The sequence below is a fragment of the Schistocerca americana genome, chromosome 1 (genome assembly GCF_021461395.2).
Source record: "Schistocerca americana isolate TAMUIC-IGC-003095 chromosome 1, iqSchAmer2.1, whole genome shotgun sequence".
Taxonomy (NCBI): Eukaryota; Metazoa; Arthropoda; class Insecta; order Orthoptera; family Acrididae; genus Schistocerca; species Schistocerca americana.
In genome coordinates this window covers 552,787,859-552,804,982 of record NC_060119.1, presented here as the reverse complement: position 1 = coordinate 552,804,982, position 17,124 = coordinate 552,787,859, and the positions used below count along the sequence as shown (strand labels likewise).

General features: G+C 40.0%; 1 long non-coding RNA gene across 1 annotated transcript in view; it reads left to right on the top strand.

Annotated features, from left to right (window-relative positions):
* LOC124547624 overlaps window positions 1-17,124 on the top strand; it is a 59,524-nt gene that overhangs the window by 26,096 nt on the left and 16,304 nt on the right. Inside the window, exon 2 of the long non-coding RNA XR_006967694.1 lies at window positions 11,540-11,652. This is a non-coding gene — a long non-coding RNA (uncharacterized LOC124547624). The remainder of the gene's footprint in view (window positions 1-11,539; window positions 11,653-17,124) is intronic.

Here is a 17,124-nt window from a genome sequence, read left to right as displayed (position 1 = left end):
GAATGGAGAGACTTTATTCCAAATCACAGACAGCATTTCCACCAGAAAGCGTAACACCATAGATCAGAAAAGCCAGCTTATTGGTGCCGGCCGCGGTGGTCTAGCGGTTCTAGGCGCGCAGTCCGGAACTGCGCGACTGCTACGGTCGCAGGTTCGAATCCTGCCTCGGGCATGGATGTGTGTGATGTCCTTAGGTTAGTTAGGTTTAAGTAGTTCTAAATTCTAGGGGACTGATGACCACAGATGTCAAGTCCCATAGTGCTCAGAGCCATTTGAACCATTTTTGAACCAGCTTATTGGTCAATGGATTTTGTACATTTATGACTCCAAGCTAGCGTCCTCACATTGTATTCCATCTGCTGTATATCTACTGTATGTGATCATTCACAATCAACCATCATCCTCCCAGCCTAAAACCCGAGAATGTATCGTAGAACCTCTGTTACAGTGTCTACAAGCTATTGAGAAAGAATGCGTTACAAATACTGTTTGTCAGCGTGGGAGATATGTAGCAGCGGCATGAGGGGGTTCCAAATGTCGGCTTAATATCATGTTCCTTAGCTGAACATGTTTCTAAATTCGGTGATAAATGCGATGTTATTAGAAACTTACACTGCTGGCCATGTGCACCCGCACTTTCACTCCGTTAATACACACCCGACGATCAGTATCTTTATTGAATGTCATGGTATTTGTGTGGCAGACTACTTCATCTTGAAGCAATACCTTACCTCGATTTATAAAGGATATATAGTTTTTAACTCGGATATCGTTAGCGATACCTGCTTGTGCCTGTGGAACCAAGTACGCGGTCTAGCGGTTCTGGCGCTGCAGTCCGGAACCGCGGGACTGCTACGGTCGCAGGTTCGAATCCTGCCTCGGGCATGGGTGTGTGTGATGTCCTTAGGTTAGTTAGGTTTAAGTAGTTGTAAGTTCTATGGGACTGATGACCACAGCTGTTAAGTCCCATAGTGCTCAGAGCCATTTCGTTTCAACCAAGACCGCCTTTGATGCAGCGTGTCATCAAAATGGTCGTTGCGATTGTGTTTTTAATAGCTGGTCGCTTATAAGACTATTATTTCTCCCGTACTATGATCCACTGGTACCACTCGCAAGGATGACAAATGTAGCATGTCCATCGATCTCGGATTTTCACTCAATATTCTTTGGTGTCACAAGCATTCAATTATTGGCAAAGTGTTTTACTTAGTAGAGGACGTGTGGTAGATTCGCTGTGATCAGCCGGTTTATAAAGTACATTTTGAGATGTAAAGTTACTGTGCTCAGTGTTCTGACATGTGCAAACAAAATGATTATGTGTGGTTTTAAGGGAGGTACGGATCTGACGTGGAAAACAGCAATTTCAGTGGATCGATAGCCTTACCAGGGAACGAAAATGATAACCAGTCATATGGAGGATATAGATAATGATATTTCAGCGTGAGATTCGTCCCAGAGGCACAGCCGTCAGGAGGAGTTATTTCTGATACTTCGCTCATTATTGCATGTCACCAGATTGGCGCTACGACCTTAATATTTAATTGTAATTACACTGATAAATATGTGATTGGTTTCCGAGGACAGCTCTGCCTAGAGTTCAGGCGTGTGGCAGAGGTAACCGATAGCCAGAAAGAATGGGAATTTCTGGTTTAAGACTCTTACGAGCTGTGGGTACAAAGAAAAGTTCCAGCTAGCCGGCTAGTCGGTTCTTGCCCGCAGTTGCGGGCGAGAGTTCCGGCGGCGGCGCCCTCTCGATAGCTGAATAGCTAACTAATACTCAGTATACATTGGTCTGTGTACACGATCGTGTGTGTTCTACATGGAAGATTGAGCGATTCAATGTCGATCACTGCCAAATTTTGGCACTGTACTTATTGACAACATCTGAATTCCTACCACTCCAATCATTTCCAGATGTCCTCCACGGCCTGGGTAGTGCACTCGGGCATAGGCACATGTTCATGACTGCGGCTGCAGTCAAGGCGGCAGTTTTCTCTGACCTCTGAGCGCTGGCACTGGCGGTGTAGAAAGGGATGGGTGCGCTGCAGATGGACGCTGGGACATAAGTATGTGGCATGTATGAGTGTTTCCACGATCTCCGACATCTAGTCATGACGACTACTGTTACGGATTGGATCGTGATTTAAGTGTGTCGTGTTTATTGCTTCTCAATACATCGCAGTGGACTCTGTCTTTCAGCAGTATTTGATGTTGTCTCTGTCTTATCACACAGTAGGTCCTTCCTCCTCCTTCCGAATATAGTGGACAGAACCAATTCAGGAATTCTGTAGTGCTTTGAAAACACAGTCACACCATCAAATTCTCTATTGACACTGATCTCCGACATCTAGCCATGACGACTGCTACTACCAACTGGATCATGGTTTTTGTGTCGTGTTTAGTGCTTCTCAGTACATTGCAGCGGACTCTGTCTCGCAGTGGTATGTGCTGTTGTCTCTATCCTATCAAGCAAAAGGCCCTTCGTCCTATTCCTTCCGAATGTAGTGGAGAGAATCAATTTAGGAATACTGTAGTGCTTTAAAAACCCAATGACAATGTCAGATTCCCATCTGATCAATTTATTGTTTCCAATAATGGTACTGAGAGCATACACATATATCCAACTCCTCTGCAGAGTGTTAAAGCACATAGCATGCAACTGAACTAAGATTTGAAATTATCAGCTACCTTCAACATAAAGTACTTTCTACCAAACGACCTAACTGTGCCCATATCCACCAATAGGAGGCAAGAGTGTAAACATTCAAAAGGGTTTGCAAACTGGGCAGTTGTGAGTTAGAATCCTGGCAAATGTACCAGTCCTGTTATCCACCTATAGGATGCAAGGAAAAAATTGGCAGCACACAATCGATTTGGTTAATTAGTCAATCAATCTGATAGAGTGGGGGAATATTTCCAAGACATCCACAACTGGAATTTACCAGTTATCGACTACTTTGTTCAGGTCGAAGGTCGTGTTAGTGTGGCATGCGACAGATGCTACCTACCTCTTCTCGAATGTCTTTGTTTCATCTGCTACAGCTTTCCATAGAAGTGGGGATGCACCGACTGCCAATGCCTGGTCTGCATGAGTGTGGAGGGCGGCAGGGGAGGGGTGGAAGGGAGGAGGGGTGGGTGGGACATCTTGGTCTGTGTGTTTTTGCATATATTGGTTCACATAAATAGGAAGCAACCACTTGAGTGAGAGAGAGAGAAAAGTGTATGCTGCACAGTCCAGCTGGTGGAAAGGCAGCCAGCAGCTGTTGCTGGGTCTGAGCGGGTATAGTCTAGTCTCTTGGACACTGGTGCATGGGGCAGTCTGACGAAGTTGCGTAATGCCCTGAGGTCGATGCGAAAGATTTTTAACATTGTAATTACATGTGGTGAGTAATGTTGATGTCAATTTCAAGGCAGTATTTCTTGTGCGATCAGTAAAAAGTGATATATTTAATTGCTTATTTTAATGCATTTTACAAGACTTGCACCTTCCAAAACAGCAGCGAATGATGAGCAATAGAGACCCAACCCCTGCAGACTGAATTTTATAAATAAACAGTATACTCTGGGCTATGTAATTGAATTTTGTATAGTGAGATCCTACCTCTTCAGCACAGGCCCACCAATTTCCATATGTGGGAAGGGAAGTGGGAAGTGGTATGGAATGGGAAGCCTGGGGGGTTTACCAGAGGGGGAGGGGTTAATTAATTGACCAATTTAATGAATTAGTCAATTACTTTGATATCACGAGTGTGCTTGTATTGTTGAGGGGGTTTTCCCGAGGGGTTGGGGAGGTGGAGTTGGTGGAGAGGGGAGGGGTTTTCTCAGAAGGACAGATTATCCACATGGGGTCGTAAATCAACCGCCAGGGGGTCATAAATCACTTAGCAGAACAACAGGTTAAGGAGATTGGGTCATAAATCAATCAAGTTTGCCCCTGAATGTTTGCAACCCACACAAACAAAGTGGAGTGATAATCCTGTTGCCCCACTAGTAAGGTGCTTCTTGTTTCATTATCTGTCCCCTTTAATGGGTCAATTTTTTTAGCTAGCTTCTGTGGCATGGCAAGTCTCGAATACTGGGTAACACCAGACATGAAACCAGCAGATAACTGACTGCTGATAGACTACAAGAAATTACTCAGATGGATGATCTGCATCTGGGTAGCAGAAAGCAGTCTTTGGAACTCTGTTAATAATAAATAATGGGAATTCTGAGACCTATCAAGTACCATCTGTGGGTACCAATCAAGAAATCGTAGTTACAAATTTGATCTCAGAGGAGTCCATTCTAAGGTATCACCACCGTTCTGTCAGTGGGCTTGTCAGAAAAGGGCAGAGGAGACGACAGAAGTTCAAGGAGTACCTGTTCCCCTTCATGTGAGCAACTGCCCCTAAGAGTGGAAGAATCAGCAATGATTGGTGACATGAACATACATAAATCAGAGGAAACCACTGCATTAGATACATGAAGTCTGGACAGATGACATGTTGCCTGGAAATGAAAATGTCTCATGATTGCTCCAGTGTAAAAAGAGTCTGGATTAAACCTCAATTTGGATCTCAGGGAGGAAACTTCCAAAGAGTAGGTCATCATGAGAAAGAGATTTAAAAATGAACGAAAGAGTGTCGTATGAGTCTGTGTGTGGAATATCAGATGTGCGAATATGGTAGAAAGGCTAGAAAATTTGAAACGGTAACTGCAGAGACTGAATCTAAATGTAGGAGGGACCACTGAAGTGGAATGGTTAGAAGATAAAGATTTCTCGTCAGATAAATATAGGCTAACATCAACAGTTGCAGAATATGATAAAATGGGAATATGATTCGTTATGAATAGGAAGGAGGGCAAAAATGAGCTACTGTGAACAAATTGATGGTAGGATTATTTTCATTGGAATCGAGTATAATTCTGTTATACACGCCAATGTCACAAGCAGAAAGTAATGAGATAGAGAGATTACGGAATGGATAATTCGGTATGGGAAGAGAGATGAAAATCTAATAACCATGGCCAATTGGAACGCTACAGTTGGGGGAGGATAAGAAAACAGAGTTATATGAAAAATTGGGATCAACAATAGGAATGACAGAAGAAAAAAGCTCCGTGAGTTATGCCATCAGTTTCTGCTAGTGATGGCAAATACATTGGTCAGAAAGTACAAGAGGAGGAGGCATACCTGAGAGAGGTCTGTAGATGGGGAAGACAGCAGTTGAATTACATCATGATGAGTCAGAGATTCCAGACTCAGATATTCGATTGTAGGATGTGCCCAGGAGCAGATTACAATTTAGTGATGATGAAGAGCAGGCTGAAGTACATGCAAATCGCAGGAAAGACATCATATAAGGAAGCGGGATACTGAAATTCTAAGGGATGGTATGTGGATTTGAAGTTCTCTGAGGTTATAGATACTGTGATACTGAACACCACAGTATGTAGTTCAGTAGAGTGGGAATGGACACCAGTAAAAAGGGCAATCACAAAAATTAGACAGATAAAGGTAACTGCGAAAAAGTTTTAGGCTGAACAAGAAATATATTAAATGACTGACGAACGAGTGAAGGAAATATAAAAATGTTCAGAGGAGGAAATAAATAGAGCGATTTAAGTCTCTTAATAGTGAAAATACTAAGAAGTGGAAGAAAATTTCAAATACCTTTTAGGGTTTTTACACACAAAGATACTTACATTAAAAGTGCAAAAGGAATTCCTTTGTTAAATGCGGAGGCGAGAACGGAAAGGTGTACAGAGTGTAGTGAGGACTCTATAAATAGGAGGAACTTCCTGCTGACGTGATATATATATATATATATATATATATATATATATATATATATATATATATATATATATATATATAAAACAGATGTCAGTCTGACAGACACTGGGGATCCAGGGTTACGTTCAGAGTTTGACAGAGCATTCGAATTGCCAACAAGACTAGTATCAGAAGAATGGAAAAGAAATTGAAGACCTATGACATGGTGCTCAGTTTGGCTTTAGGAAAAGAAAATATGACAGAGAGGCAATTCTGATATTATGTTTGGCAACAAAATAAAACTTAAGAAATATGAAGACACGTTCATAGGATTTATCAAAAAAAGGTTTGGCAGTATAAAAAGAAGAGAGACGTTTGCAATCTTTCAACAAACAGATATACACTGCAGAGAAATGTGGATAACATACAATACATAAGAACCAAGAGGGGATCAATGAGGATGGAAGACCAAGAGAGAAGTGCTCTGATAAAAAAGGGTACCTGGAAGGGATGCATCCTCTTTCCTCTGTGCCCAAACTGTACCTCAAAGAAGCACTGAAGCGTGCATTGTATGAGGGATAGGTAGCTGTAACAGAAACAAAAAAAAGAAGAAAAACAGTAACTGAGAACCACAAAGTGTCCATTGAACTGAATGCAGAGAGTATCAAATGTGCAACATAAATAGTACACCATTCCAAAACTAAGAATGTGCAAGAAAATTTTGCTTGTTAATAGAATCATGAGTAAATGTAGCTTCCTGAGGAGCAATGGAGAACTTTCCACATATCATCAGTTTGGGTTTTAGAAACAGTTTGTCCTCTGAGTATATTGTCTGGAAAAAAATGAAGCACATACAAGGGGAGGAGGAAACAAATTGAAATTTCACAGGTTGAGAAGTGCTATTTCAGTAATTACAGAATAGTCAAATTTACAAAGAACTTGGCAGTACAAGCCCATTGACTGTATGACACTGAATCACTTTGACGTCGATGTATGCTTTGGTTGGGAAGGGCATCAAGAGCCATCGTATCCTAAGCTGAGGAAACTGGCCTAAAACAGCTGTAACTGGTTCTACACATCCTGGATACTGGCACTGCAACAGAATAGACGTCCAAAATGGTCCCAAACACTACATGTTTATTGGGGACAGATCTGGGGAACTTGCTGGCCACGAGAGTACCTCAGCATCACACAGGCTGTTCGTGGAGACATGCGCTGTGTGTGTACCTTCATTACCTTAATGAAAACTGCACGATGATACTGTCACATGAGAGTAACACGTGAGGATGGAAGATGTCCATGAGTACTGTTGTGCAATCAGAGATCCCTGAACCACCAGCAGCCATGACAATAAGTCACACCCAACGGCTCTCCACACCATTGTGCCAGGAGTAACACCTCTGTGCTTCTCTAAAACATTCGAAGAATGAGATTTCTCCCCAGGTCCATACCATACTTTCGTGTGATGGCCATCCACAGTAGTACAGAATCACAATTTATCGCTAAATACAATATGATGCCATTCGTCAGTAGTTCCATGTTTCTCAGCCATGACACCACTTCAAATGCAATCGTTTATGCTATGATCTTAATAACAACCTATGTATGGGAAAATGATAGTGTAGCCCGGCTGCTCTTAGTATCTGACAATGGTGTGGCATGACACAGAGTGTTGCTGGGTGTCCGTTACTTGTTATCGAATGGTAGGCTCAGATGTGGAGGGGTTATGATGTGCGATTGTTATGTTTTCGTGTACAGGACGGTACAATACAGTTAATTACAAGGTAAAAATATACAATACGACACAATATCTACAATATATACATTAGACTTTGTATATGTCAAAATGATTTTGTGGCCCAAAATTCAGCAGTCTTGATTGCTGGGACATTTGCTGAAACCAGGCCCTCCAGTGTGCAGGCTTCAGGCAGACCAGAAAGTGTTCACTATCTTGAAGTTCTCGAAATTTTCATGTTGCGTCTCCAGTAATGTAGCCCCACCACTTCAAGTTTTGTTTGCACCACATCACTCCAGTTCACATTATTTCAAAGTTTTCCATGTGTGGTAGGGTAGTTAGAAACTAACAAGGGGTTCTTCCTGTACGTTTTTTTTTTATTTTTTATTTCCAGTTGCCCTATTTAACCGCAGTTCCATTCAGCGAGCGGAAGGTGATGATGTAATGGCTTCAGTTGGTTGGAGAAAGCTCTTTCTCGATTTCAGCGTGGGACATAATGGTTCGCTTCCAAACATGGAATGCCTGGAATACTTTTCTTTTTCTTCTTCTCAACCTCTTTTGCTGTTCTTCATCTGACATCCGGGGTGCTATGACTACAAGACGGTAGATTTTGTCAACTGGAGTTGGTTGTAGGCAACCAGTTATAATGCAGCCTGTCTCGTTAAGAATGGTGTGTACAGAGTTCTGCCACACTTGTGCAGAATATTCTGCTGCAGAAAAACATAGAGCTAGAGCAGACGTATGTAGAACATTTGGTTGAGCCCCCCCTTCATGTGCTGTTAGTGAGCTTGCGTATAATTTTGTTTCTGCTGCAGACTTCGCGCTTCATTTTCTCGCAGTAATCTTTGAAAGTAAGTTTGTGGTCGAGCTTTACCCCAAGGTACGTAGGGTGTCCAAGTGTTGTAATTGCTTTCCCCTCCAAGTTATTTACAGTTTTCTCCTGGCTTGTCTGTTCCTCAATTGAAACGCACAGACCTTTGGTTTGGATGGATTAGGCTCTTGGTGGTTATTGTCATGGTGTTCTGCCAGATCTTCAAGGGCTCTAGTCAGTTTCACTTCTACCTCCCTGAACTTTGTTTGTTGGCCTGCAGCTGCTGTGTTTTCGGCATATATGAAAGATCATGTGTCTGTTCCGACAGGTTGGTCATTGGTGTAGGTAATGTACAACATTGATACTAACACACTGCCTTGAGGAAGACCATTCTTCTGGATTCTCCCTCGCTTTTTTTGTGCATGTTGTCATGCGCCGCTGTTAGGTCGATGAATGCCACACTTGTAGTCTGCCCTCTCTCCTATCTGTTCACAGTATTCTGTGTCGGGTTGATGATCTGGCCACAGCATGATTTTCCTGGGCGAATCCTGCCTGTTGTTTGATAATGGTGTGGTCCTCATATACAGATATGTAGTTCAGAATCATTCTATAAAACAGTTTGTATAGGTTACAGAGAAACGAGACAATGATTCGCTTAGCACACAATATGGCAATTCTATCTTGAGGTGGTCAACCAGAACCTTGATGACGAGTATGCCTGCCCTTATTTTCCATGCGCTCTGACATCAGTCCATGGTCACATCTGAATGCCCCAGAAATCTGGATACTGCACGACTTCACTAGCCGTTCAAATTGAGACCCGCAATGAGGCCTGTTCAACCTCAGTCAGTTGCTGATAACTCCGAATCATATGGGCATGTCTCTCCATGTCATTCACAATGATCACTCAACATCTGTTCCTGTTCGTGGTCCTTACATACCATACCATGGGTGGTAACAACGCTAGGCTCAAATGACACTAATGGATACTGGTTGCTATACAGCAACTCTTATAATTTACGTATTCATATATCCGCCAGTGGTGTGTATGTATATGAAGTCACACAGACAACTGTTCATGTCTTTTGGATGCTCAATGCTTTTTGTTCAGCAGTGCATTTCTGAGGAAATATGGTGACTGCAGACTACTAAATAATACTGTCCCTGAGACAGTGGCCACAGTTCTCATTTCTCATATCTGACTTTTGTGAACAAGTAATTTCATACATTACAGCAGTTAATTTCTTCTTCAGTATTATTACGAGAGCATGCTGAAAAGTATCGCCTCCGAAATTTTTATTTTGTTCTCAATATCGATTGAGGTGTTACGTGTCATGCACATTACTCAGTCGAATTTCTTTCTCTGCTGATGCAATGTGCAACCCTCTGCCACCACAGGGCTCCGAAATGTATTGTGTAACATGGCGGTGTGTAACATAACTATGCCAGTGTGTGAGGAACAACGTGCTGCAGCCGAGTTTTTAGCCGCAGAAAATTTCTGCACATGGGGCAAACTCTCCTTCGGCTTAGTAATGCCAGACACCACACAAGCGCTGCAACATCTAGGACAGTCTCGATGCCTTGGATTCATTGTCACTGATAATTCTCCATAAAGTCCCGACTTGGCCTCATCAGTTTTTCGTCTGTTTTCAGAACTTAAAGAACACCTTCGACGACTTCATTTTGATAGTGATGAAGCAGTGCAAACAGAGTTGAAGTTGTGACTCTGTCAACAAAGTCAAACGTTCTACAGTGACGGTATCAAGAAACTAATCTTCCGTTGGGAGCAATGTGTTCCTCACCAGGATGAATATGTTGACAAATAAATACATAGACGTGAAGAATAAAGGCGTCGAATGTTAATAACGTTTGTTTCATTTAAAAAGATTTGAGAGTTTTCTCATAAAAACTGGGAGCATTGCTTTTCAGCACACCCTCATACACTGAAAGATTGATGATCATTAAAATAGTTACACAATGCACAATGAGGCAATATGTAACAAACGTCAAATTTGCGTGGAAGTCTACTAAATTTTTGTATATGCAAGATGTGCAGGTTTCTCATTCAGGAATCACATTTGTATGCTTTTTGTTTGTGAGAAGTTCATGTTACAAGTTGGATGAAAGGGAGAAACATCTACCAGCGTATGTCACAATTCGATAGTAACATGGTCGTGGCCTGTCAAAGCTGAGTTATTGTTCCATGCTATTTCTGCCCACATTCATTGGGTTCCCCCAACTGTGATGAGAATGTGAAATCAATAGGCTATGTAGGACCATATTCAATGCATTGCAGGATTTCAGTGGCCAGAATTCCCAAGAGGACTGAGGTATTGTTCATTTGGCTGTGCAGGGTCTTAGAGCCATTTCACACATTCTGAGTTAAGAAATGGATTTGTTTGCAGCAAGAGAAGGAACTACACGAAAACTGGAGTGACATCTGGAGCATGATGGACAGTCAACTGGTGATCATTGTCGTGGCTTCAGACGATGGGGCAGCGGACAAGGCATGGCCAATAGCGGTACTCAGTGACGGCTCAGGGCGCAGAAGTGGCTCCATGACATCTTTTCAGATGAGTCTCAGTTCTACCTGCAGTATCATGATAGATGTATCCATGTATGGAAACTTCCGCTATAATGAATGTTGCCAGATTGCATTTGTCAATGTCACAGGAGCTCAGCACATGCCATGATGGTATGGAATGCCATTGGATACGTAGCACAATCACTTGTGTTCTATGTAACCAATAATCTGAGTACCAGGTGTTATACTTCTGACATGAAAAACCAGGGGCTGTGCTGTACCTTGGAGCCCGCCGTGATGTTATCTTTGAAAAAAATGGTATTTTTCTAATGCTATCTTGACCTAAATCACTGTTGTCCTGGCCATCATGTTCTCCAATTTATCATCCATTGAAAACAGCTGTACTTCACATCCTGTATATCTCCAAATCACCTAAAAATTTAGTCATGTGCTATACTTTATTGTACAATAACTAAAAATTTATTATTTGATATCTTTCTCGTTTTGCAGTATTTATTATTTGTTATCCTTCCTGATTTTGCAATGCTAATGGCTGGAAGTGTGAATCTGACATGAGACCTTGATGATAAAGTGAAATATTCAGTAGTTTAACTGTGTGGGTTTGATACATGTTTGGTCACAGTTTTCACATTATGTTGTCTCTGTTTCTGGTGAATAAGCAAAGATTTACAGTATTCATTTTTTTTATAGTTTCATCCACTCCAAATATTGGAAAAATACTTTCCTGATGGGCCTGTAACATCATCTGACTTTGTGTCAGATGATACTTCATTTAGAGATTTTTCTCCAGACTCAAAATGATGGTAAGTTATTTAATATGTTGACATTTTTAAGTCATATTTAAAGACTGTCATTGTCTTGTATGCATTAGAATACTTCAAACTTTTTATTTAATTGGTTGTATGACATCCAAATGATTTACATCAGTACTTTGATGACATCTTGATGATTGGTTTTTTTATTTGGTCCCATTTGATTACATTATGTACAGGGTGTGTACTTGTAACAGAGGACAGGTCAACTTAAACATAATAACTTAAAATATTCAACATACATTTGCAGTATGAAACAACATACTGTCAACCTATTTACATGCAGTACATGATACTACAATATTTTCAACTGATTACATTACATATATACTAGTATTACTAGCTTTCCTCACTCTTTACATATACACTCCTCTACACCATAAAATTCTGTTTCCATTCAGTAATCCTTTAGAAGTCTCTTGAATACTCTTTCACACCTACTGTCCTGTTGACTCTTGGGAAGATGCTTTATAAATCGTGCACCAGAGTACTGACGACCTTCTACAGCAGCTCTCATTCTTTGAGGCATAGTTTTCAGCTGGACTTTATTTCTTGTGTCATGTACATGAATGTCTGCATTTTTTTCTAGTAATGTATTGCCTTTGATTAACAAAACTATTGTTTTGTGTATGCAAATCGATGGAAAAGTCAGTATTTTTATATTATGGAAGGAAACGTGAATATGTTTTTTTAAATTCAGAATCGCCCTAATGGTTTCTTTTCTGCAATGGAAAAATTATTTTTTTGTTATTGGTGTTGGAGTTTCCCCAGACAGTAATACGATATTGTAAGTTATGTTCAAATAGTGGAAGGTATACTGTACATAGGAGTTGCTTATTAGCATAATGTGCAATCTGTTTCTTAGTAAATATTATGGTGCTTAATTTCCAACAGACATTGTAAGTTATCTCCATTGGAGCTCATTATCACCTGTATTTCACAAAAATTTTACAGATGTAAATTTCTTCCAATCTTTTTTAATCTATGAATATGTGTGGAGATATATAGAGATGAGAAATTGGAATGCAAGTTCTGATCACAAGCTAATATCATTTCCCACAGTAAATTCTAAATCTTTTCCCAGTGATCAGTTGACTGATGGCAGGCTGGATCGCATGCATATGAATAAAAGTGAAACTACTTACGTAATATAAAACTTTTTGCTTGTGGTAGGCATTTGATATTGGTATTTAATGAATTCTATTCTGTTGTGTTATTTATGTACATGAGGTAGATGAAAATGCCTATTTGTGCCAAAATAGTCTTGCTTACGTGGCGTGTGTTACAATTGCTGCAATATTAGAAAGACCTATTTCGTTTTATCTAACAGACTGTGACAAAATAGACGTATTAATCAAATCGAGAAACCACACCAGTCGTGGATACTATTTGAATTAACAGCTTTTTCAGTATTAGATTAATATTAGATTAGATTCGTACTAGATTAGTATTTTTTAATTTTTGATGCAGCAAAACGTTTGACGAACTTTGATGAGGTAAATTATTTCGCAGAAAGGAAAACACAACATGTAAAGCTGTAGCAATATAGAGAGAAGAAATGCTGGGACCTAAGGATTGACGAAATGTGTTTTGTCTTGCTTGTCTCTTGTCTTCACTGGTTTTATGTTTTCTATATTTAATTTTATGTCACACAAAAGAGAAAGTAATTAGCTAATAGGCAGTAAAGAGTGCAAATTTTCTGAAGAGTTCTTATTCTCCCAGTCACAAATAATCCCACCCAGTATTGTACGATTTTTTTAAGGGCTAGGATGTCAAATCGCCCGACTGGGAGGAGGAGAGGCACCACAAGACATTTTAATTTCCACTGCCCTGAATATATGTTTGATGGCTTCCATTAAAAAATATACACATTTAAATTTTACAAAGCGAAATGCAAAGAAGTGCAATAGAAGAATGCTGTGTGAACAGGCGTGGCACTGCACTTTCGCAAACTCACGACCAAATAACGTGGCTTACATTTACGTATGTTTTACACATAAAATTCTAGAGAAAGATGTACGTTTTTTTTAAAAAAAATTGACATTTTTTATAGTGTTCACCAACATAGATATGCTCCATTTAAAAATCAGATTTGGACCTCATGTTTTCTTTCTGCTCCTTTTTCTTCTCCAATGACACGGGGGACAGGAAGAAATAGTTTTATTTTATTGCTAAATTCGTTGTTATTTTTAGCCAGATTCATTATTATTTTATGCCTAACTCATTGTTAATGTTCGCCAAATTCTTTTTTTTTCAGTTTTAGTGTTATTTTTGCCACATTAGGTGTCTTTTTTTCCCTAAGTCAACGTTGTTTTTCGCCAATTCATTGCATTTTCTATCAAATTCAGATGTATTTTGGTGCCAGACTCAGTATTTTGTGTTGTTTTTTGCCGAATTCGGTGTGTTTTGGTCAAAAGGCAGAGTTATTTTATGCCAAATTCATTGACATTTTTCTGCCAAATTCGGTTTTTTTGCAATTTCCGTGTTATTTTTTGCCAAATTCGGTGTTACTTTATTGCCAATTTTGGTGCTCTTCTTATTGCCACAACGAAGTTCGTTACACTGCACGTGAACTGTCATTTTGAGATTATACACGATGTCGAAATGCATTTTTAACACTGAATGACTGTCAGTTACGAATAATAGTAAGCAGCTGTCCTCAGATTTACCTATAACACTTTTATGTGGCTAAATTTCAAATTTCACAATGTATCATAAAAGTCGCCGATTTCGTGTTGTTTCGCTAAAAACAGTTGATTTGGTTATTTTTCGCGTTTTCGTTTTTGAGGAATTTTCCCAACCCTACCAATAACAATACAAACACAATGTTCCATTTCACTGTCATAGCTACCATTCATGCTATACAGGAGAATGTCAGATGTACAGGCTGGAGACAATGGGTCCGCAAACACCAATAATAATAATAATAATAATAGTATAAATGTCCCGGTACTGTACTACAATGTGAGTGAACCTACAGTACAAACAGACACATTGTGCGTAGCTTCCTGTTACTAATTGTACTGGACTTACCATTAACATACCTTAGTGTTGCCTTCTTTCAGCAATTATTCAGAAGAAATGACTTTGTATTATGATTGTTACTTTTGTTCAAGAACCAGGCGTACAGTTATCAAAGTTAGTTTGAACACATCAGTGCTTTAATGGACATGATCGTAATCAAATCTATATACACACTTTGCAATCCTCTAGATACAGAATGATGGAGGATACAGCGTACAAATTGTAGTCATTATCGTTCCCGTTCCATTCGAAAATGGGGCAAGAGAAAAAATGATTGCCTCTATGCCTCTGCACTACCTCCGATTCCCTGTGTTTTGAACAAGGGAGTCTGTATAATTAGTCTGCCATCTGTCAAAATACGGTAATTGTTCCACAGTAATGCTCTGTGTAAAGAACAACTTTATCTCTCCAAAGATTTTGGTCTGTTTTCGTGAACATGTTCGTTCAAACTGACTAGTAACATGTCTTGCAGTATTCCTCTGAGCTAATTCGGTGCTTCCTTTTTTATTCCTACCTGATGGGAAACATAAACACTGAAACAGTTCTCTGTAATGGGCACAGTGTCCTTTACGGATGTACAACATTTTTCCAGAAATCTCACAGTAAATCATAGTAGGTTATTTGCTTTACCTACAAACGACTTTTATGTATTTGTTCTATTTCACATTGTTTGACAGAATTATACTTAGATAATTAATCACCATATCTGAGTCAAGCAGCATACCATCAATATCATATTTGCACATTACCTGAATGTTTATCTCACCCATACACATAACTTCCATTTATCCACATTTGAAGTGAACTGCATCAAGTATAAATTCTATCCTATTCATTAATGTAGATGATATGCCAGTATGTTCCTCCAACCTGGCTCATCCATCCATATTCAGAGGGAGCTACAACTCGCTATAAAAACCAAACCATGAAGCAGACTTCTCAACATAACCTAGACATAAATTTCAAATGGTTGTCAAAGTAATTTTCTCACATATATATAGACAGAAAAAGACAGAAGCACATTTCAAATTTTCGTCTGGGTTTCAGCAAGAGGTCTTCTTCATGTAGTAGCTTCATGAAAGCCTTATATTCACAGGTATAGTTCCAGTCAACCAGGGTTCACAGAGAATAGTAACCGACTGTTTGTGAAAAAATTTCGCTAAGGACATTGCAGATATGGATAGCTCCATCCTAACATCAAACTGCTGGTCTGTATCTGGAATATTTTTATTGTTCATTGCCTTGTAACTACGTAACATAAATGAGCTCTCTTAAAGTTGATAGGCCGGCCTGTGTGGCCGAGCGGTTCTAGGCGCTTCAGTCTGGAACCGCGCGATCGCTATGGTCCCAGGTTCGAATCATGCCTCGGGCATGGATGTGTGTGATGTCCTTAGGTTAGTTAGGTTTAAATAGTTCTAAGTCTAGGGGACTGATGACCTCAGCTGTAAAGTCCCATAGTGCTCAGATCCATTTCAACCATTTTCGTAGAGTTGGTACAAACAATTCTTGTAGGTAAACAGCAAGTAAGCCTTGAAAATATTTTTGTAACCATTTGCCATGGTATATCACTTGTAGCAATGGAGTTTAAAGCTCTTTCCATGGGAAACAGGATGAAACTGTAACTACCTTACGTGCAGTGAGCACTGCCTCTTTCATTGGTCACTGTTAATATGAAATTTCAAGTTCACCAACTCCCACTGGAACCCCACATTGCATATTGTGGCTAGTGACAGCAAAAATTTTCTTCCCATTCTTCTGTATTCTTTAGGCATAGCTCTACACTCAAAGTGGAGCTGTATCAAGTATCAAGCGGCTTGTAGGTTTATTGAAGGTTTATGGCAGCTACTTAGGCATGGAAACCAAATATACTCCTCATGCAATTGAACAGACTTTGAAAAGCAACACAGTTTGAGTCTGTTGGTGATGGTAATGATACGCAGTTGCTGACTTCTTGGAAACTCTTTGTTAAAACATTTGTTGCCATAGGGCTTGGATCCTTTCAGAATATTTGCTTTTAAATATGTGAAGTAAAACAGTTTGTTAGGTAGTATGTAGAGCGGCTTAGACATCCATTTCTGATTTGCTATACTGAAGTCATTCTACTACCTGACAATGACAGAGATCTACATCTACATCCATACTCCGCAAGCCACCTGACGGTGTGGCGGAGGGTACCCCGAGTACCTCTATCGGTTCTCCCTTCTATTCCAGTCTCGTATTGTTCGTTGAAAGAAGGATTGTCGGTATGCTTCTGTATGGGCTCTAATCTCTCTGATTTTGTCCTCATGGTCTCTTCGCGAGATATACGTAGGAGGGAGCAATATACTGCTTGACTCTTCGATGAAGGTATGTTCTCGAAACTTTAACAAAAGCCCGTACCGAGCTACTGAGCATCTCTCCTGCAGAGTCTTCCACTGGAGTATATATATCATCCCCGTA